Source organism: Mesocricetus auratus, unplaced genomic scaffold, assembly GCF_017639785.1.
Source record: "Mesocricetus auratus isolate SY011 unplaced genomic scaffold, BCM_Maur_2.0 Super-Scaffold_100015, whole genome shotgun sequence".
Lineage (NCBI taxonomy): Eukaryota > Metazoa > Chordata > Mammalia > Rodentia > Cricetidae > Mesocricetus > Mesocricetus auratus.
Window position 1 is genome coordinate 61621354 of NW_024429198.1, and position 17819 is coordinate 61639172.

The 17819-nt window shown below is 46.8% G+C and overlaps 1 protein-coding gene across 1 annotated transcript in view; it reads left to right on the forward strand.

Annotated features, from left to right (window-relative positions):
• The first annotated feature begins 8633 nt into the window (after positions 1 to 8633).
• The window catches only part of Map3k2 (mitogen-activated protein kinase kinase kinase 2), a 70764-nt gene continuing 61578 nt past the window's right edge, over positions 8634 to 17819 (forward strand). Inside the window, exon 1 of the mRNA XM_005065301.4 lies at positions 8634 to 8720. The gene's annotated coding sequence lies outside the window, so the exon portion shown is untranslated. The remainder of the gene's footprint in view (positions 8721 to 17819) is intronic.

The window sequence follows — 17819 nt, forward strand, 5'->3', positions numbered from 1 at the left end:
TTTTGTTTGTTTGTTTGCTTTGGTCAAGGTCTCATGTAGCCCAGGTTGGCCTAAAAGTTAATGTTTAGCCGAGACTAACCTTAAATGCCTCATTTTCCTGCCTTCACCTCTTAAGTTCTGGAATTACAGGCACAAGCCACCACACCTGGTTTATGTGCTGCTGGGAATCGAACCCAGGACTTTGCACATGCTAGCAAGCATACTGTCAACTGAGCTCCACCCCCTAGCCTACTCTCATTGTTTTAATGTTGCACATGTGCCAGACTTGAACAAAGACAGTTCCATTTCATATCATTTTAGCAAGCCCCTGACTTATGAGCATTCCCTTTTTCTGGGCTCTACAAGGTTCTGGGCTGTGTCCTTTCTCTAGGCTCTACAAGGTTCTAGGCTGTGCCCTTTCTCTGCGCTCTACAAGGTTCTGGGCTGTGTCCTTTCTCTGGGCTCTGCAAGGTTCTAGGCTGTGTCCTTTCTCTGGGCTCTGCAAGGTTCTGGGCTGTGTCCTTTCTCTGGGCTCTGCAAGGTTCTAGGCTGTGTCCTTTCTCTGCGCTCTACAAGGTTCTAGGGTGTCCTCTTTTGTGCTACTGTTGGCTCTTTTCTAGGGGAAATGGCATTCGGAAGGCAAGATGGGGGCTAGATGAACTTGATACTGAGATACCATGGCTTCTAGACTACCTCAGTTTACAGGTTTTTAAGAGCCAGCCATGAGCCTGGGCTTATGAGCTCATCAGCATTCCATCAAAAGGGAATCAGTAATGCACCAAGCTCATACATGTGTAGACATCTCTGGTGGTTTGGAAGAAAAAGCCCCCCAAAGGGAGTGGCACTATTAGGAGGTGTGGCCTTGTTGGAGGAAGTGAGTCACTGTGAGGACGGGCTTTGAGGTCTCTTCTGCTCAAGTTTCCCTCAGTGTGACTATCAGTTGACTTCCTGTTGTGTGCAAGATGTAGGACTATCAGCTCCTCTAACACTGTGTCTGCCTGCCTGCCACCATGCTTTCCACTATGATGATAATGGACTGAACCTCTGCAACTGTAAGGGAGCCTGATCAATTAAATGTTTTCCTTATGAGAGTTGCTGTGGTCATGGTGTTTCTTCACAGCAATAGTAATCCTAACTAAGCCAGCATCATTCAGCTTTTGCCTTCTCCCTCCCTGCTCACCCACTGCCACCTGTGGCAGGTGAGAGAGCTGGTCCCATGGTAACAAGAGTGGGAGAGCTAGCCCGGTCCCTCAAGGGCTGCAGCACACCAGAAGGCAGGCCCTGCCCCCCATCTGGGCAGCACAGTAGAGCTCACATAGTGTCGGGGATACAGGAGAGCCAGCCCAGAGGGCGAGAGAGCGGAAGAGCTGACCCTACCCCACAAGTGTGTATCCCCTATAGCAACTGAGAGAGAGGGCCCTGCACCTCGCCTGGGCAAAACAGTAGAGCTGGCCTTGGTGATATGAGTATGGCTGAGCCGGATCTGAGAACCCGAGAGCAGGAGAGCTGGCCCACTCCTTGCTGTAGGATGCTCTGGGTGAGCTAGATGAGGCAGTGTTGAAGAGAATTTTCCAGGCAGTGACAACGAGGGAAAACTGACCGACTAACCAACCCAGCTACCGCCCAGGCCCAGAACCAAGGCTATGAGTTGGCCCACCCCAACACGCACCACATCCATGAACTGTTGGAGCGTGTGAAGGGGATCAGATCCAAAACTGCAGGATCTCCAGGACACAGGACAGCAACAGGTTATCCAAGAGAGTCCCAGAGAGAGCCCATGATCGATAGTGTAGCAGAAACCAGAGGCCTTGAACCAATGACTCACAGCAGTGAACACTTAACAGGTGAAGATGAATGGACTAAAGGGTAAACTGTGTGACTCAACGGGCCAAACTACAGCTTCCATGACAAGACTCTTCTCCTATTTATTTATTTATGTCTGGGTTTTAGTTTTTCTTTTAAATTTTGTTTCGTTTTTGGGGAGAAATACCGGATCAAAGAAGAACCAAGACCTAGCAGGGCAAATTCCAAAGCTTGTATCTTCATGACTGATGTCAGAGGACTCAGGGGACTCTGCCTCTCTGTCTCTCCTCCCTGTAACATCCTCCTATCTCTCCGGCTGGTTCCGCTCTGTGGCTGCAGCTTTCATGGGCAGATATGCCATGCCTCGGACACCTTGAATATCTTGGGCTCTCCAGCACAATCCAGGCTTCACTTTTACAACTTTACAGAAGGGCCTCTCAGGGCCGCCATGCAGAGGCTAGCCTGCCATATGTGCAGAGACTCACACCTTGACCTCTGAGGAAGATTCCATGACTTGTTTCTCCTTACCCTTCATGGCACTAAAGCCAGAGCCATGTGAACAACACTGTTACATCTGGCTTCCTGGTGGCTTCCTTGAATCACATAGGAACTGAAAAATTCTTTAGGCTTTCTACTTCCACAAGTTGATAGCTTATCTAGGTAGAGTCTTTCCTGAGGACAACCACCCTTTTATACCCCCAAACCCAATTCCATTTCAGATGTGGTTTCTCCTTAATCTCCTTAGCTCTTCCAGCACAAGCCTTAGATCCAGCATTATTTTTTTTTCTGAGACAGGGTTTCTCTGTATTGTTTTAGAGGCTGTCCTGGAACTCACTCAGTAGACCAGGCTGGCCTCGAACTAACAGAAATCCGCCTGCCTCTGCCTCCTGAGTACTGGGATTAAAAATGTGTGCCACCACCGCCTGGCCAGCATTACATTTTTTAATTCTCTTTTTCTCTTCTAACTGTACCTGTTCTTTTTATTCTTCAGGTAGCAAAATATAACATTGACTACTAATAACTGTGAAATAGGGTATGTCAGGGTATCTTGAAATCTCTTCTGCCAAGGAAGTTAGTACATTTATTTTCCAATTTGGTTTCAGGTGAAATCTTAGGACAAATGCAGAAATCAGCCACAGTCTTTGCCAAAGTGTAATGAGAATGGTCTCCAGCCCAGCTGTAAATATTGTTCTCCACTGACCCCTTGGGACTGGGGCTTCCATAGCCCACATAGCTCAGTCCTGCTGTCTCCCCAGCCCTGCTTACAGAATCCAGTCACTTTTCTAGTCCAAAGTTCCCCAGAGTCTTCCATATTCGTCCCAAAGCCTGCACGGTCAGGCTTGTCACAGCCGTGCCCTGCTTCTGGTACCAACTTCACGTTTCTTTTCCGTCGCTGTGACAACTTGTGGATGGGGTGTTTAATAGGAATGACATTTTCAGAAGGTTGGAGTCCGTGGTGTCGGAGCGAGAGCATAGCAGTAGGAGAAGTTGGGGGCTCACTTCTCAAATATCAAGGGGGAGGCAGAGGGAACACTGGGAATAGCACAACTCTTTTGAAACCTCAAAGCCACCCTCAGTGACACATGTACTTCAGCAAGGACACGCCTTCCGGGCTTCTTCAAACAGACAGTTCCTCCAACCGGAGATCCAGTTTTCAAACACACGAGACCACTGGGGTCACCCTCATGCAAACCACCGCGGAACCCAAGCGCACCTAGCAAGCCCACCTGGTCCAGACGGGTTCAGTCTGTCGTCTCTGACTCATCCCATAGCTGGTGACTCATCCCAATGGTCGGAGCTTGACTTCACAATCTTACAAAATTGGTTAATTGGCACAAAGAGGAAAAGAAGTTCCAGGAAATATGAGTCATTGCCAGGCTAAGTACCTTTGACAGGAAAAAAAACCCCATAACTTTAATAGAAAATGACTTTCTCTAAAATTTTCCTCTTCTTTACAGTTTTTTTCAAACATAGACAGCATATGTTGATTCTAGTGAATGAGTAAATCATTATTTTAAAAATAGTAAATTATATGTCTATGGGTGCTTTGCCCGAATGTATGTCTGTACATTACTTGCATGCTTGGTGAAAGTGGAGGCCAGAAGAGGACAGCAGGCTCCCTGGACCCGGGATTACACACAGTTGTGAGCTGCCATGTGGACACTGGGAGCTGAACCCTGGGTCCTCTGGAAAAGTGGCCAGCCCTGTTAACCTCTAGGCCACCTCTCCAGCCCCAGAGTAAATTGCTGTTATGGTGAGTGATGGTCTAAGCATGGTTTAAGGTGAACTTGCCTTCACCTTAGATTCATTTAGGAACCAGATCAGAGACCAGGGCCCCCAAAACACTTTTGGCATACCTGCTCTTTGACAAGGATGAGACTTCCAAGAGACCTAAGGACAGTTTTGGCTTTTGGCTAACAAAGAAACTGGCTGCTTTTCCTGGACTGTCTAAGTTGTCTAGCCAATGTCTACTTCTTCTCTTTATGCCAGGTGAATTCGGGGTGTTTGGTGTGGCAAGTTTGGGGTATCCCTCCAGAGGGTGCATATAGACTGTCAGATGTAGAGAGAAAAAGAAATCCTTGCCTGGTGTCTGGAAACAGATGTGAGAAGGAAGTAAAGGCAAGAGTTCTTAGCCTCTGTGAGGATCCAGAGAAGACAGAGAAGGAGGCGTGTCCAGATCAAGAGTTCTTAGCCTCTGTGAGGATCCAGAGAACACAGAGGAGGAGGCGTGTCCAGATCAAGAGTTCTTAGTCTCTGTGAGGATCCAGAGAAGACAGAGGAGGAGACGTGTCCAGATCAAGAGTTCTTAGCCTCTGTGAGGATCCAGAGAAGACAGAGGAGGAGGCGTGTCCAGATCAAGGCACACTTGATGGACGGTCATCTGTCTGCTGGATCCTTCTCACTTTCCTGTTTTCCTGAGTGGCTGGGGGCAGCGGTAACCCAGGACTGGCACTTGGATAGTTAGTTAGTGGTTAGAATCACAGTGGACAGTCCCTCTCAGATGGCTTCCAGAGAGGCAGAGAGAAATAATGCAAATATCGACTTAAATTTAATTTACTTGATCGTTTAAGCTATTTGATTTTTTTTAGGTTAAAACAATTGTGGGGAAGTCTCCCTCTAGGGAGCATTGTAGCCTTTTTGTTTGAAACGAGGATTCACTCTGCTAATATTTTTGTGACAATAAAGCAGGTGCCACCTGCTCTGGGAATAATCATAATAGATTTGCTGTGGGTCATTTAACCATCACAGCCCGTGGGAGACCTAGTCAATCTCCCCAGATCCAGCCTCTGCCCTTCGTAGGACAGAATCTGAAGATCCTGTCTACCGTGTGCTTATCCCATACAACCCTTAGTAATGCAAACATAAGGCTCAGTAATCTCACGGAGTTCTGTAACTACGTTGTCTTTGACAGAATGTTATTTAGACAAGCATAGCCTAATTACAAAAACTGTTTTTAATTTTATTATTTAATAACACTGGGGGGTCAAGTCTAGCACCTTGCAAAGGGCTTTATCAACCAAGCACACCCCCAAAGCACGGTGGGGTGGTTTGAATGAGAACGTCCTCCTCAGGCTCTGGCACTTGGACATTTGCTTCCCAGTTATTGGTGGTGTTTGGGGGGGTGGGACTTAGGAGATGTGGCCTTGCTGGGGGATGTGTGTCACTGGGAGAGGTTTTGAGAATGTGAAGACTCTGGAGTATGTGAGTTTGTTGTGTCTGCCTCACGCTCCCAGATGAAGGTGTGAGCCCTCGGTTGCTGGCCCAGGCTGCCGTGCTTCCTGCGTGTGATGGTGATGGACTCGTCCCTTTGGAGCTGTAAGCCCAAATAAACCTTTCCTTTTGTAAGTAGCCTTGGTAATGGTGTTTTATCACAGTAATAGAAAAGTAACCAACCCAGGTGGTTTGCCTTTACTTTGTAGCAAAAGAGGAAGTCAGGAAGAGATTCGACACACAGCATTCTCTGTTGCTAGCTGTTGCTAGCGAGGGAAGAGAGAGGCAGGAATTCATGTGGCTTCGTGGGAACCAAAAGCAATCCCAGGAAATGGGGGTCTCAATCTAGAACCACAAGGAACTGAATCCTGCCAACAACAATTGATAAAGAACAAGGACTTTCTGCAGGGCTTTCAAATGAAAATTCAGTCCAGCTGGTCTCTCAGTTTGAGCCTGTGACACCTTGAGGTCCAATTGGGACATTCCTGGTGGAAGACTCTCACCTCAACACTGTCAACTAGTTTACAGGTGTTAAATGAAGTCATTAAGTCTGTTTTTCCTTTTTTTAGTCTCGTTTTTAAAGATGTGGTCTCTCTGTGTAGCTCTGGCTGGTTTCGAACTCTCCTTGAGTAGCGGGATACAGGTATACGACAGCGCCTCTGGCAGTCTGGGGTAACTTGTCATGCCGTTTGTCTGACACCTTCCCCTACTTCTTCAGGCACACCTGTGACATCTTCCTTCCTACTGCCGTGTCACAGGCTACCTCTGTCACTGTTCAAGTCACCCTGTGTCATAATTATCTCATCTTTTCTTTTCCTTACATTTATTTTTATGCCGGGCGTTGGTGGCGCACGACTTTAATCCCAGCACTCGGGAGGCAGAGGCAGGCGGATCTCTGTGAGTTCTAGACTAGCCTGGTCTACAGAGCGAGTTCCAGGACAGCCACCAAAACAATACAGAGAAAATCCTGTCTCGAAAAACAAAAACAAAAAATCTTTTTATGAATGTGGGTATTTGCCAGCATCATGTCCGTGCACCACGCGCATGCCGGGTACCACGGAGATCAGAAGGAAGTGTGGCGTTACCTACGGCTGTAGATACAGGCAGCTGCGTGCCACCATGTGGGTACTGGGAATTGATGCCGGGTCCTCCGCAAGAGCAGGCAGCTCTTTTAACCGCTGAGCCATCTCTCCAGCCCAACAAATTTTTTATGTGTGAGGCAGGATCTTACTATTCAACCCCAGAAAGCCTGGAACTTGTTAGATAGCATGGGTTGGCCTTCAGCTCGGAAGGATCCTGCCACTCCAGCTTCTATAATGCTGGAGCTACAAGCGTGTGCCACCACACCCGAACTCAGTTTACAGTCATACACACTAAAATAACCACAGAACTCAAGATTTAGTATCTAAGAGAAAACGTCACACACAGATGGACACACATATGTACACATATACATATGCATGCATGCATACATACATACATACATGTGGATTTGGGGGATCAAATTTAGGTTTGTCAGGATGACATGACCTTTAGCCGCTGGGCCATACATCTCTGGTCCAAAAAAAGACTTCCTTGGTTTTAGACATACATTAAATCGACAAGCCCCGCTTTATGGAGCAAATGGAATCAAACTGATTTTCTACTTAGCTCTACATATCGGGGGCAGACACCCCTGTGTGCCGCGGCTGATGTCCCTGGACGGAGACTCAGACGTCTGAACAGAAGTCAGCCTTGGCTCCCCGGAGCCTGCGGTCGGGCCAGCTCCCTTGACAGGTGTGTGTAGGGTCTCTTCTTGCACGGACCGTTGTGTGTCAGCCCTACTTCTCTCGGGTCGGACGCCGAGACGGGAAGGGGACCAGGCTGCTCCGGTCACCGAGGAGGAGTGGCACAGGGGATCGGGAGGGGTGCTGGGGGCGACGGGAGGCGGCGGGGCTCTGCGGGTGTGGGCGCCGAGAAAGCCCCGGGCGTGCGGGCTAACCTGTATTTTACCTCTGTGGCCGCGGGATTTGGTGACCAGGGACTTCACTACCTTCTGGTCCGGGTGTGTGTGTGTGTGTGTGTGTGTGTGTGTGTGTGTGTGTGCGTGTGTGTGCGTGCGTGCGTGTGTGCGTGCGTGTGTGATGCCGTCTCCGGTAAACTGGACAAGTAACAGCGCTCTAGGCCGCCCAGAGCCCGCTTAAAACTTCGCTCGCGGCCGCGATGGGTGGTTTGCGGTCAGGACAGAGATTTCTACAGTCGTCCGAAAACTTGTGAAACCTGCGGACGCAGACGGTCGCCGGGAGCGGGGGCGGGAGCGGGGGCGGGGGGACACGGTGACTGCGTCTCCGCGACGGGGCTCCGTGCGGTCCTCGGTGGGGGGGGAAGAAAAAAAAAAACCCAAGTCCCTGCGTGTGCGCGCGCCTCGGACGGCCCCGCCCCCGCGCCCCGCCCCCGCGCCCCGCGCGTGCGCAGAGCTCGGCGGCTCCGCGGCGCGCGCACCCGGTCCGAAGCCTGGGCGCGCCGCGCCGTCGGGGGGGAGGCGGGAGGAGAGCCCGGCCCGAGTGGGCGGGGCCGGCGGCGCGGCGGCGAGCCGCCACTGCGCAGGCGCCTGCTCTCTCCTCTCGCGCGCCTGGGCCGGGCGCGCGGATGCGGCGGGTTCCGCTCCCGGCGGGCCGAGGGGTTGCGCGCGCCCGAGCGAGCGTCCGTGACGTGCTGCCTCCGCGCCACCGCGCGCTGCGCCGGACATCACGGGTCTGTGTGGCGGAGCGGCGGCCCGGCTGCTTCCACCTCCCACCCTCCCACCGCCACCCCCCGGCCGCATCTCCCGGCGAGGGCGGCGCGGCGCGGTTTCGCGGCTCGCGCAGCCGGCGGCGACCCAAGGGCGACCCGCGGCGGGCGACCCGGTGGCAGAGTCGCCGCTTCCGCTTCGCCGCTTCCCCGGCCGCCGGCGCGCGGCTTCCTCCTCGTCGGCCCAGCCTACCCCGCGGGCCCCGGGGCTGCGGCGGCCCTGAAGCGGCCCAGAGGCCCCGGGCCGCGCGCGCCCGCCGCCCCATGTGAAGCAGGTCGGGCCTGGATCCCCCCGGCCACCCGCGCCCGCTGTCTGCTGCGGCCCGTCGGGCCTCGGGGGCCCCGGGAGGCGCCGCTCCCGGGGGTGGGCGGCGCGGTGACGGGCCGTGCGGGGGCGGAGGGCCCGGCTCGGTGGCCTCCTCTCGGCCCTCGGCCCCGCGATCCCCGCCCAGCGGCCGGTAAGTGCTCGTGGCTCGGCGTGCGCCTGGGCCCGGGGACGGGAGTTCCGCGGCGGGGGGGGGGGGGGTTCGGGGGTGGCGGACAGCCCTGCGCGGCCAGGGCTGACCCCGGAGCCTCCCGGTCCGTGCGGCGCGGGCCGGGAAACTGTCAGACGCCCGCTCCGGGGGATTTGGTTCCAACCACAAGGCTGTAACCGGCCGGTCGCAGGGAAGCTGGGACCGACCGACGTGCATTTTAGCCAATAAATAAATAAATAAATATATATGCTCGTCTTTGGGGGTGTCGGTGTGGTAGGCTAGGGATGAAGGTTGTTTCCTCTTAACTTGGGGCGGCCGGCCAGCTCACGGGGTGCACACACACTTTGCTCTCGGTAATTGCATGTCAACTCGTCTCCTCTTCCCAGACCCTCCCCCCCCCAAGACGAGTATGCAGTCTTTTTTTTTTTAAACGTGAAAAATTGAGCCTCAGCCAGGTAAAGGTGTAACTTCCCAAGGTCATGCAAGTGGTCATCGAGGAAGTTCTTAGTTGACGTCTGAAGACAGGTTTCTGTGAGGACTGCGGTTCTCCGTCTTGCAAAAATAAGTGCGTTAGAGAACGAGACTGGCTGGAGAGTTTGTCCCTGGCTGTAAGTTCTAAACACCTAGCTAGACAGCATTTACACTTTTTGACTTACCTTGTTGGATGTATTTTGTCATTTTAATTTTCAAAGACATTACTTGTGAAGGAGTGACCCTAAGTATCCTTTTTATGTGTTGGGACTGTACAGAAAACAGTTTACCGTCTTAATTGAACAGAAGGCGTATGCTTGATAGAACTTACTGAGGTTATGTTTTATTTTTGCATTTGGTGTTGAGATATATGGGGAACTCACAGGCTGTTTTCTTTGCAAACGTTGTTGCTGGATTATGTGGCAATACTTAGTGATTCTGCGTTGTCTTACGCAGTATTTCACACTTTAGTGTCAGAAGTCAATGTGTAGAATATTACAGAAAGGAGTCATTTGTTGCCGTGGTTTCCTTGTCTGAAAAATACTACTAACCAAGTTAATAAGCTGACAGAGAATTCTCATTTTAGCATCATACTGTAGTGTTTGACTATTGAGTAAGCAGAACTGGAACTCTGTACAGAAGAAAATGCTGATAAATTCCTTTCGAGTAATTGAAGCTTCATGTAGCTACAAATGCTCAATTATAGTACTCACATTTCACTAGTGTGTTACACCTTGAAGGAAACTTGTAGTTGACTAACCCGTAGGAAAGAAGTCACATTTACAGAGTTACAGATTGGTTTGTTGTTTGGTTAGAGTACAAACAGTTGTTGAAGTAGGTTGAATTTGGTGTTACTGTAGAGTGGTTGTCTAGTCTTGCTCCTGGTGTGTCTGTTTTGAGAGAACTGGCTGTCAAGGCTTATCTTAAATAATGACGTATTGAGGTTGAGTCATTTAAGCGATGTTTTAGGTTGAGGGTTGCTCCCTAGCTGGGCTGATGCTGCCAAGGGGCCACGTCTCTCTTAGGTACTGCACTGTGTGGGGTGCTGTGCTTTCTGCAGTTGGGACTTGAGGTTGTCTCTTTCCACTCTGGTAACTGGAGCTCTCCAGGTCCCTTTTCTCTAGCTTTCCATTATGAAAGCAGCTTAAGCATAAAGAGAATCTGTCAGCGGTAAACAGCCGAATGGTGAGCTCCTCCATTCACATTTGTTGATAGTTTTCTGTGTTTACCCTGTTTGTAGATGTCTACTATTTTTGGTTGAACCGTTTGAAGCTAAGGTGTTGACTTTTGACACTTTACCTTTCATATGTCAGCTTGCTTTGCCTAGAGAAAAGGGCACATTGCTTGGATAAAATAGTTAATGTCCATTTTCTTCAACATGATAATTCCTTAGTGTAATGTTAAAAACAAACAAGCTTATGTGCACGTGTGCTTGGCTGGGGCCCGTGGAGGTCGAAAGAGGGCATCTGATCTAGAACTGAGCCACCATATGGACGCTGGGAACCAAACGTGGTTCCCGGGCAGGGCAGCCAGCACTCTTAACTGATGAGCCGCCTCCCAGATCTCCCGGCGTAATCTAATGTCATACGTATTTATGTTTCTCCAGTTGTCCTGAAAGGTCTTCCAGAAGATTGTATAACCTTTCTTCCCTGGCCAAGATCTCATCAGAGTTTATTCTTTGCATTTGTTTAACTCCTTCTAATTTAGACTACCCAACCCCTTCTTGTAAAATAAAAAATAATATTGCAGAGAGAGAGAGAGAGAGTTCATTTGTCTTAGAAAATGACTCACATTCTGGATTTGTCAGAAGTTTTCCTTCAGTGGAGTCAACTATTGCTCTTTCCTGTGCCTCACGTAAACTAACTCGGTTGTAAACCAGTTTTAAAAAGTCTCAAGAACAAGTGTACCTGGTAAATGATGCTTCTTGGTGGTGTTTGATCATATGGTTGCCGTAGTTATAGTAAGACCTGTTTTCCTACTGTAGTTACCAAAGTATCCGTTGAGGCATGATGGCGCCCTCCTTTGTTGCAGTACTTGGGAGAGAGGCAGGTGGATCTCTGAGTTTGAGGCTAGCTTGGTCTACATAGGAGTTCCAGGGCAGCTAGGGCTAAAGCCTTTCCTCCTAGAAAAGACAAGAAGACATCTGATCTGTGGTAGGTGACTACAGTGGTGGTGCTGACTGTTCTTCAGTCATGTTTTAAGAATTGAGTCTTATGTGCTTGGTGTTTGCTTGCGTGCTTGTCTCTGAACCATACGGGTGCTTGGTGCCCGCAGAAGCCAGAAGAGGCTGTTGATCCTTTGAAACTGGAGTTGCAGATGGTTGTGAGCCATGGTATCGGTGCTGGGAGCCCAGCCCAGCTCCACTCTTACCACTGAGCCTTCTCATCTCTGCAGTCAGTGCACACACAAGGTGTAGCGTGGTCTCCTTTCCTTGCAAACTCACCTGTGAATTCATTGTAATCATCTCGTGCTGCTCAGTAAATGGAAACAAGAGTATGGAAGTTGTAAAGTATCCTGGGTAGCTGCTACATTAATTAAAAGTGGATTTTTAAGATTTTTAGTGATGAATTCAAAGTATCACCTGTTATAATTGGAAAAGAAACTTGGCTTGAGAAAAACTGGAAGAATCCATGACCGCCCTTTCCTGTAATGAATACTTAGTAGTGAAATTTATTTAAATGTTATGCAGTCAGTATTTGTTACACAGGAGTATCCAGAAATGGAGCTCTGGGTTGAAGAACTGTAAGTTGTGGTTGGGAGGAGCAATGTATGTGCAGCTCACTGGTTGGGGAAATGCTTTGAGTGCACAGGGCCCTGGGCTTAAGCCCTACCACCAAAACAAAGCAAAACTGGTTTTGAACTTTACTCCTATGTTCTCATTTCATAATGATTGTTTAAGTAAGCATTTGTGAATAAAGGATGAGTGAACTTCTGATAATGAGGCATATTAACTACATTTAGAGATGGGCCTCATTTTTATTAAGCCTCATATTAAATAAATAAGTGATATAAAATCAAATCATTTTCAATGAATTTAGTATTTGTTTTAATGGTTTGATAGTAAGATTTCCTTAAGTAGAACATTCTTTCATTAAAAGTATTATTTAACTCTTGAAACAGTTTCGAAAGTTTTTTTACATATATTTTTGTAGATCAAGATGGTTCATGTACACAGAAATGAAAAACTTAACTGTTGTATTTAATATGATTTTGTAGTATATATATCTACACACCTATACATGCATACTTATACTATAATTTTGTCTGGGATCCCTTGGGTTTATTTTGAATATTGGTTGACTATGTTCCTCTTGGTACATATTTGCATTGTGATATTTATTGAATTGTTGCTTTTGTTGTTACTTAGATTGCTGTTTATTATTAAGATTGTGTGTATGTGCACCGTGCAGTTCAGACCTTTCAAGCTGCAGTACCCGGGAGTTCTGTTGCTTGCTTGACGTGGGCTCTGGGGCCAAGTCCGTTTCTCCGCAAGAGTGATGCTTGCTCTTCACGGTCGAGCTGTCTGTCCAGCCCCAAGGTTTGCCTTTCTTGTGTGTGTTTATGACTTTGAACACATGCAGAGACTCGCATTAGAACTAGCAGGCTGCTTCTCACTGAAAATATTTTTACATCATTTATCTCTTCCCTCTCCTCCATTTACAGCCTTTTCTTTAGTCATCATTGTTACATATATCAGACTGGTTTTCTTTTTTTCAATTTTTTATTCAAATTAGAAACAAGCTTGTTTACATGTCAGTCTCAGTCTCTGCTCCCCAGGGAGGGTGAAGCCTTCCATGGAGGTCTTCAAAGTCTGTCATATCCTTTGGAGCAGGGCCTAGCATCGACCCTCCCCCCAAATCTGGGCTGAGAGAGTATCCATCTATGTGGAATTGGCTCCCAAAGTCCATTCGTATGTTAGGGATACAGATTGGTTTTCTTTTACTTTTACTTTTCTTTTTCTTTTTTTTTTTTTCAAGACAGGGTTTCTCTGTGTAGCTCTGGCTCCTGGAACTCACTCTGTAGATCAGGCTGGCCTTGAACTCAGAGATCCTCTATGGTCTGGCCAGACTGATTTTCTTCTTCTTCTTTTTTTTTTTTTTTTAAGATTTATTTATTTACTTATTACATATACAGTGTTTTGTTTACATGCCAGAAGAGGGCACCAGATCTCATTATAGGTGGTTATGAGCCTCTGGGAATTGAACTCAGGACCTCTGGAAGAGTAGTCAGTGCTCTTAACCTCTGAGCCATCTCTTCAGCCCCTGGCATCTTTTTAAAAGATTTATTGTCAGTTGATATGAAATCTAGAGCCATGTAGATCATGACCATTTGTGTACAGTGAAACAATATTAATATTAGGGCTGGTGATATCATTTTAGAAAAATAATATAAGGGAAATAACAATGGCCTATTTTATTCTAAATATTTTATTTTGCATTTATATTACATTATTTTATAAGGTAAATGTAAAGCACCACCAAGCCTAGCCTGACTTAACTCTTACTGGCTTATGTGATTTTTAACTAACTAATTATCAAAACTATATAAACAGTATCTAACTACTCTCAGTAAATTGATGGGAGTAGAAATAAATGTACTGGATGATTAAAAACTGCAGAACAGCCAGGTGGTGGCGGCGCACGCCTTTAATCCCAGCACTCTGGAGGCAGAGGCAGGCGGATCTCTGAGAGTTCGAGGCCAGCCTGGTCTACAGAGTGAGTTCTAGGACAGCCTCCAAAACAATACAGAGAAACCCTGTCTTAAAACAAAAACCAAAAATTCTGAACTAGTTGTGCATACTGAGGATTTTTAAAAGGCTTTATAATAAAGAGAATGGAGACTGAATTGGTTACATTTGTTTGTTAAGGTTGAGTAAGGGTGGGAAGATTTTACGAGCATGAAGGGACGTCTGCAGTGAACCAGTATTTGCTGCACGTGGCAGCCACCGTGCTTATGAACTGGAAGAGGCTGGGACTGCTTGGGCATTTGAACATCGGTCACCAGTTGGTGACACTGTCAGGCCTTGCCCTGTTTCTAGTGCCTTCTGCTTCATGATGCCAGTTGACGATGTACGATGTACGATGTGTGATGTATGTGCTCAGTTTCCTTCTCTGGCTTGTGTGCCTTCTGCTTCATGATGTCAGTTGATGTACGATGTATGACGTACGATGTGTGATGTATGTGCTCAGTTTCCTTCTCTGGCTTGTGTGCCTTCTGCTTGCATGCTTTGCTGTCCTGCCTTGACAGACTCTTAACCTCTGGAACCTTGAGCCAAATAAGCGCTTCCTTCTGTAAGTTTCTTTGGTCACAGCAACAGAAAAGCAACTGATATAAAAGTTGATTAAACTAGAGAGTGGGCTGTTGCTGTGAGGTATCTGACCATGTTCTTTTTGAGACTATGGAAGACTTTGGAATTTTGGATTAGAAAAGCAGTTGAATGCTATAATCAGGTGTCCTAGTAGAAACTTGGAAGACAGTAGTGCTGAAAGTGTTTGAACTATGGAGGTCCAGCTCAGGTGGCTTTAGAGAGGAACAACACTAGCAACCAGGTCAGAGGCCGTTCCTGTGATATTTTGGATGGATGCTATGGACATTTTTGGTGTTTGTTACAGTTCTTTATATAGTCTAGGTATTAGATCCCTATCCAGTGGGTAGTTGGCAAAGACTTTCTCTACTGCCAACTCCTGCCACCCCAGTAATTGTTTGCTTTGCAGAAGTTTTTAATGGCTTCTTTTTTTTTTTAACTCTTTTAAAAAAAAAGATTTATTTATTTATTATGTATGCAGGCAGGCCAGAAGAGGGCACCAGATCTCATTACAGATGGTTGTGAGTCACCATGTGGTTGCTGGGAATTGAACTCAGGACCTCTGGAAGGATAGCCAGTGCTCTTAACCACAGAGCCATCTCTCCAGCCCTTTTAATGTCTTCTAAACTGCACTTGGCAACTCTTTGGGTTACTTTCTGTGCTATTGTAGTCCTTTTCAGAAAGCCCTTACATCTAGCTATGTCTTGAAATGTTTTTCTATAACAGTTTCAAATCTTCAGATATTAAGGTCTTTGATCTATTAGAATTAATTTTTGTGCAGGGTGAGAGATACACAGACCTAATTTCATTTTTAGCAACAGTAAAAGATACCTGAACTAAGTAACAAAATAAATTCAAAGTCTAGGACATAACACATCCGAAGTGTGTCTGGCAGTGCTGCTGCCCTTATCACATCAGGAGAGACCACACTACAACCTAGTTTCTGAACATACAGCATGTGCTTTCACACTATGCAGTACCTGTGCTTTTAGATGCTAGGGAATTGTATATTAAGGATTGTGGTGTTTTTTAACTGTACATACAAATTTTCTCTTACAGAGGCATAATGATTCAATTAGGGAAAACAAAGACAGTACTTTTGTTTGAGTGCCATTTCTCAGGATCTAAATGACAAGTTAATATAGTTTAGATTGTGTTAGAATGATTTTTAAATGCTGTTTGAGGACTGGGGAGGTAGCTCTGTAGGTAAAGTAAGTATTGGCTGTGCAAGCCCGAAGACGTAAGTCAGTGCTGGGAACCTGTGTTAAAAGTTGGGTGACCCTGGGAAGTCCTGGGGTGAGGGGATACAGACAAGTGGACCTCTGAGGCTCCTGACCAGCCAGCCTAGACTGCTTGACAAGTCCCAGACCCATGAGAGAGAGCCCGTCTTAGAAAAGATGGCCCCTGAGGGTGACCAGCCCCACACGACTGCTGATTCGCTGACTTTTGAGTTTAATTTAAAAATGTTGGATGAATTTTGGCTTGGAATTAAGGCAATATTCCTAGCAGTTTCTGAAAGGGCTCTCAGTGTGCTACTGTCATTTTGCATTACATGTTTATATGAAGTGGTACTCTGAGTATTGATGACACAAAATCAGACACTAGTCAGCTATGAAACTTTTTGAAGATTCTTTTCAACCTGCAGCATGATATACTCAGTCATTTTTTAAAGCACTTTATAAATGTAAAATGTAAAAATGAGCAAGTGCAACAATTTCACCAAATGTATATTTGCTTTCTTCTTTATTAAATTTTACGATTGCACTTATTCCAAAGAATTATTTTAAAATAAAAATATGGACGGCAAGATGGTGCATCAAGTAAAGGTGTTTGCTCTGTGTAAGCCTGATGAGCCACGTTTGATCCCTGGAACGCTTGTCCAAGTGGAAGGAGAGGACAGGCTCCATGGTGCTTGTTGACCTCCACAAGCAAGCCGTTGTGTAAAAAGCCATTTAAAATGAAACATTTGCAGTTACCAGTGCATGTTTAATTTATGTCTCTTGTATGCCTGGTTGTTTAAAATTCTCAGGTGGAAAGGGCTGTGAGTAGAAAGGGTTAAGTGTCTGTGATATAAATTATATCAATTCCTTCATGTTTAGATTGAAACAGGTGACACTAGTCTCATTTTCTTATTAGATTAAAACAAAACAAAACCCCAAAATGGTCTCTATTTTATGGTCAGAGGCTAGGCAGGTATTGTGTGACATGATTTCATGCGTCTGCTCACTCCAAGATAGGGAGCCCATGACAGACTAAAGTGTGGAGAACACCAAAGTGTGGCTTGGTGAAACACTAAGTTTTATTTTGGGGGTTACTTATAGGAGTATGGGTTACTTAAAGGAGCAGAAATGACTGAAAGACAGCTGCATCACCTAAGCTCACCCCCGCATGTGCAACAGCTCACAGAAGACGGGGCACAGCCTGCAGACGCCCAGCAGGTTAGAGTGTCCTTTAGAAGCGACTTAGTAGGTCTAAACTTCTTCCAGGCCCAGGTTGGTCTCAAGAGTCCCTTCTGCATTTGGCTTTGGCTGAGAGTGGCACTTCGGCAGTTTTTGTTGCTGCATTGGGGAGGGAAGAACCTACTCAATCTAGTCAGTTTCAGGTACTTTCTGAAGCAATTTTTTTTTTTTTTTTTACGAGACAGGGTTTCTCTGTATTGTTTTGGAGGTCGGTCCAGCCCGGCCTTGAACTCACAGAGATCCTCCTGCCTCTGCCTCCCGAGTGCTGGGATTAAAGGAGTGCGCCACCACCGCCCGGCTTCCTGAAGCAGTTTTGAGTTGTTTACCTTCTGTCTTAAGTAGCTTCCCCAGGAGATGAGTGTTTCAGTCCCTCAGAAAACTGCTATACAGCTGCAGGTAGGAAGCCTGCATACGGTCTTAAATCTGCGTGTATTAAAACTGTGAGTAACCAGAGTCAGTGCCTGGCTGTATTAGTGTTTTACTACAGAGCTATGTCCCCAGCCCTGACTTCCGGATTTATAAAAATGTACTTGTCTGGGTGTTCTTGTGTTAAAGACCTGTAATAGAAATAGAGGAGAGGTTATTGTTGAACATGATAGTAGTGTGAGGGCAGATTTGTTTCAAGACAGCACTTGGAAACAGCTTCATTTAATACAACTAATTGATTTGAATGAAATTTCTTAAAAGCATTATATACCCAGATGCCTTACTGTGTTTGGTAGTGTAGAACTTTAGGCTCTCAGTGGATTCTTGAAAGAGTAAGCTAGAAGTCATAGTCACCAAGAAGTACTGGGTCCCAGAAAATCACACAGAATTGAATTATTCTCATGTTATGACTGGAGAAAT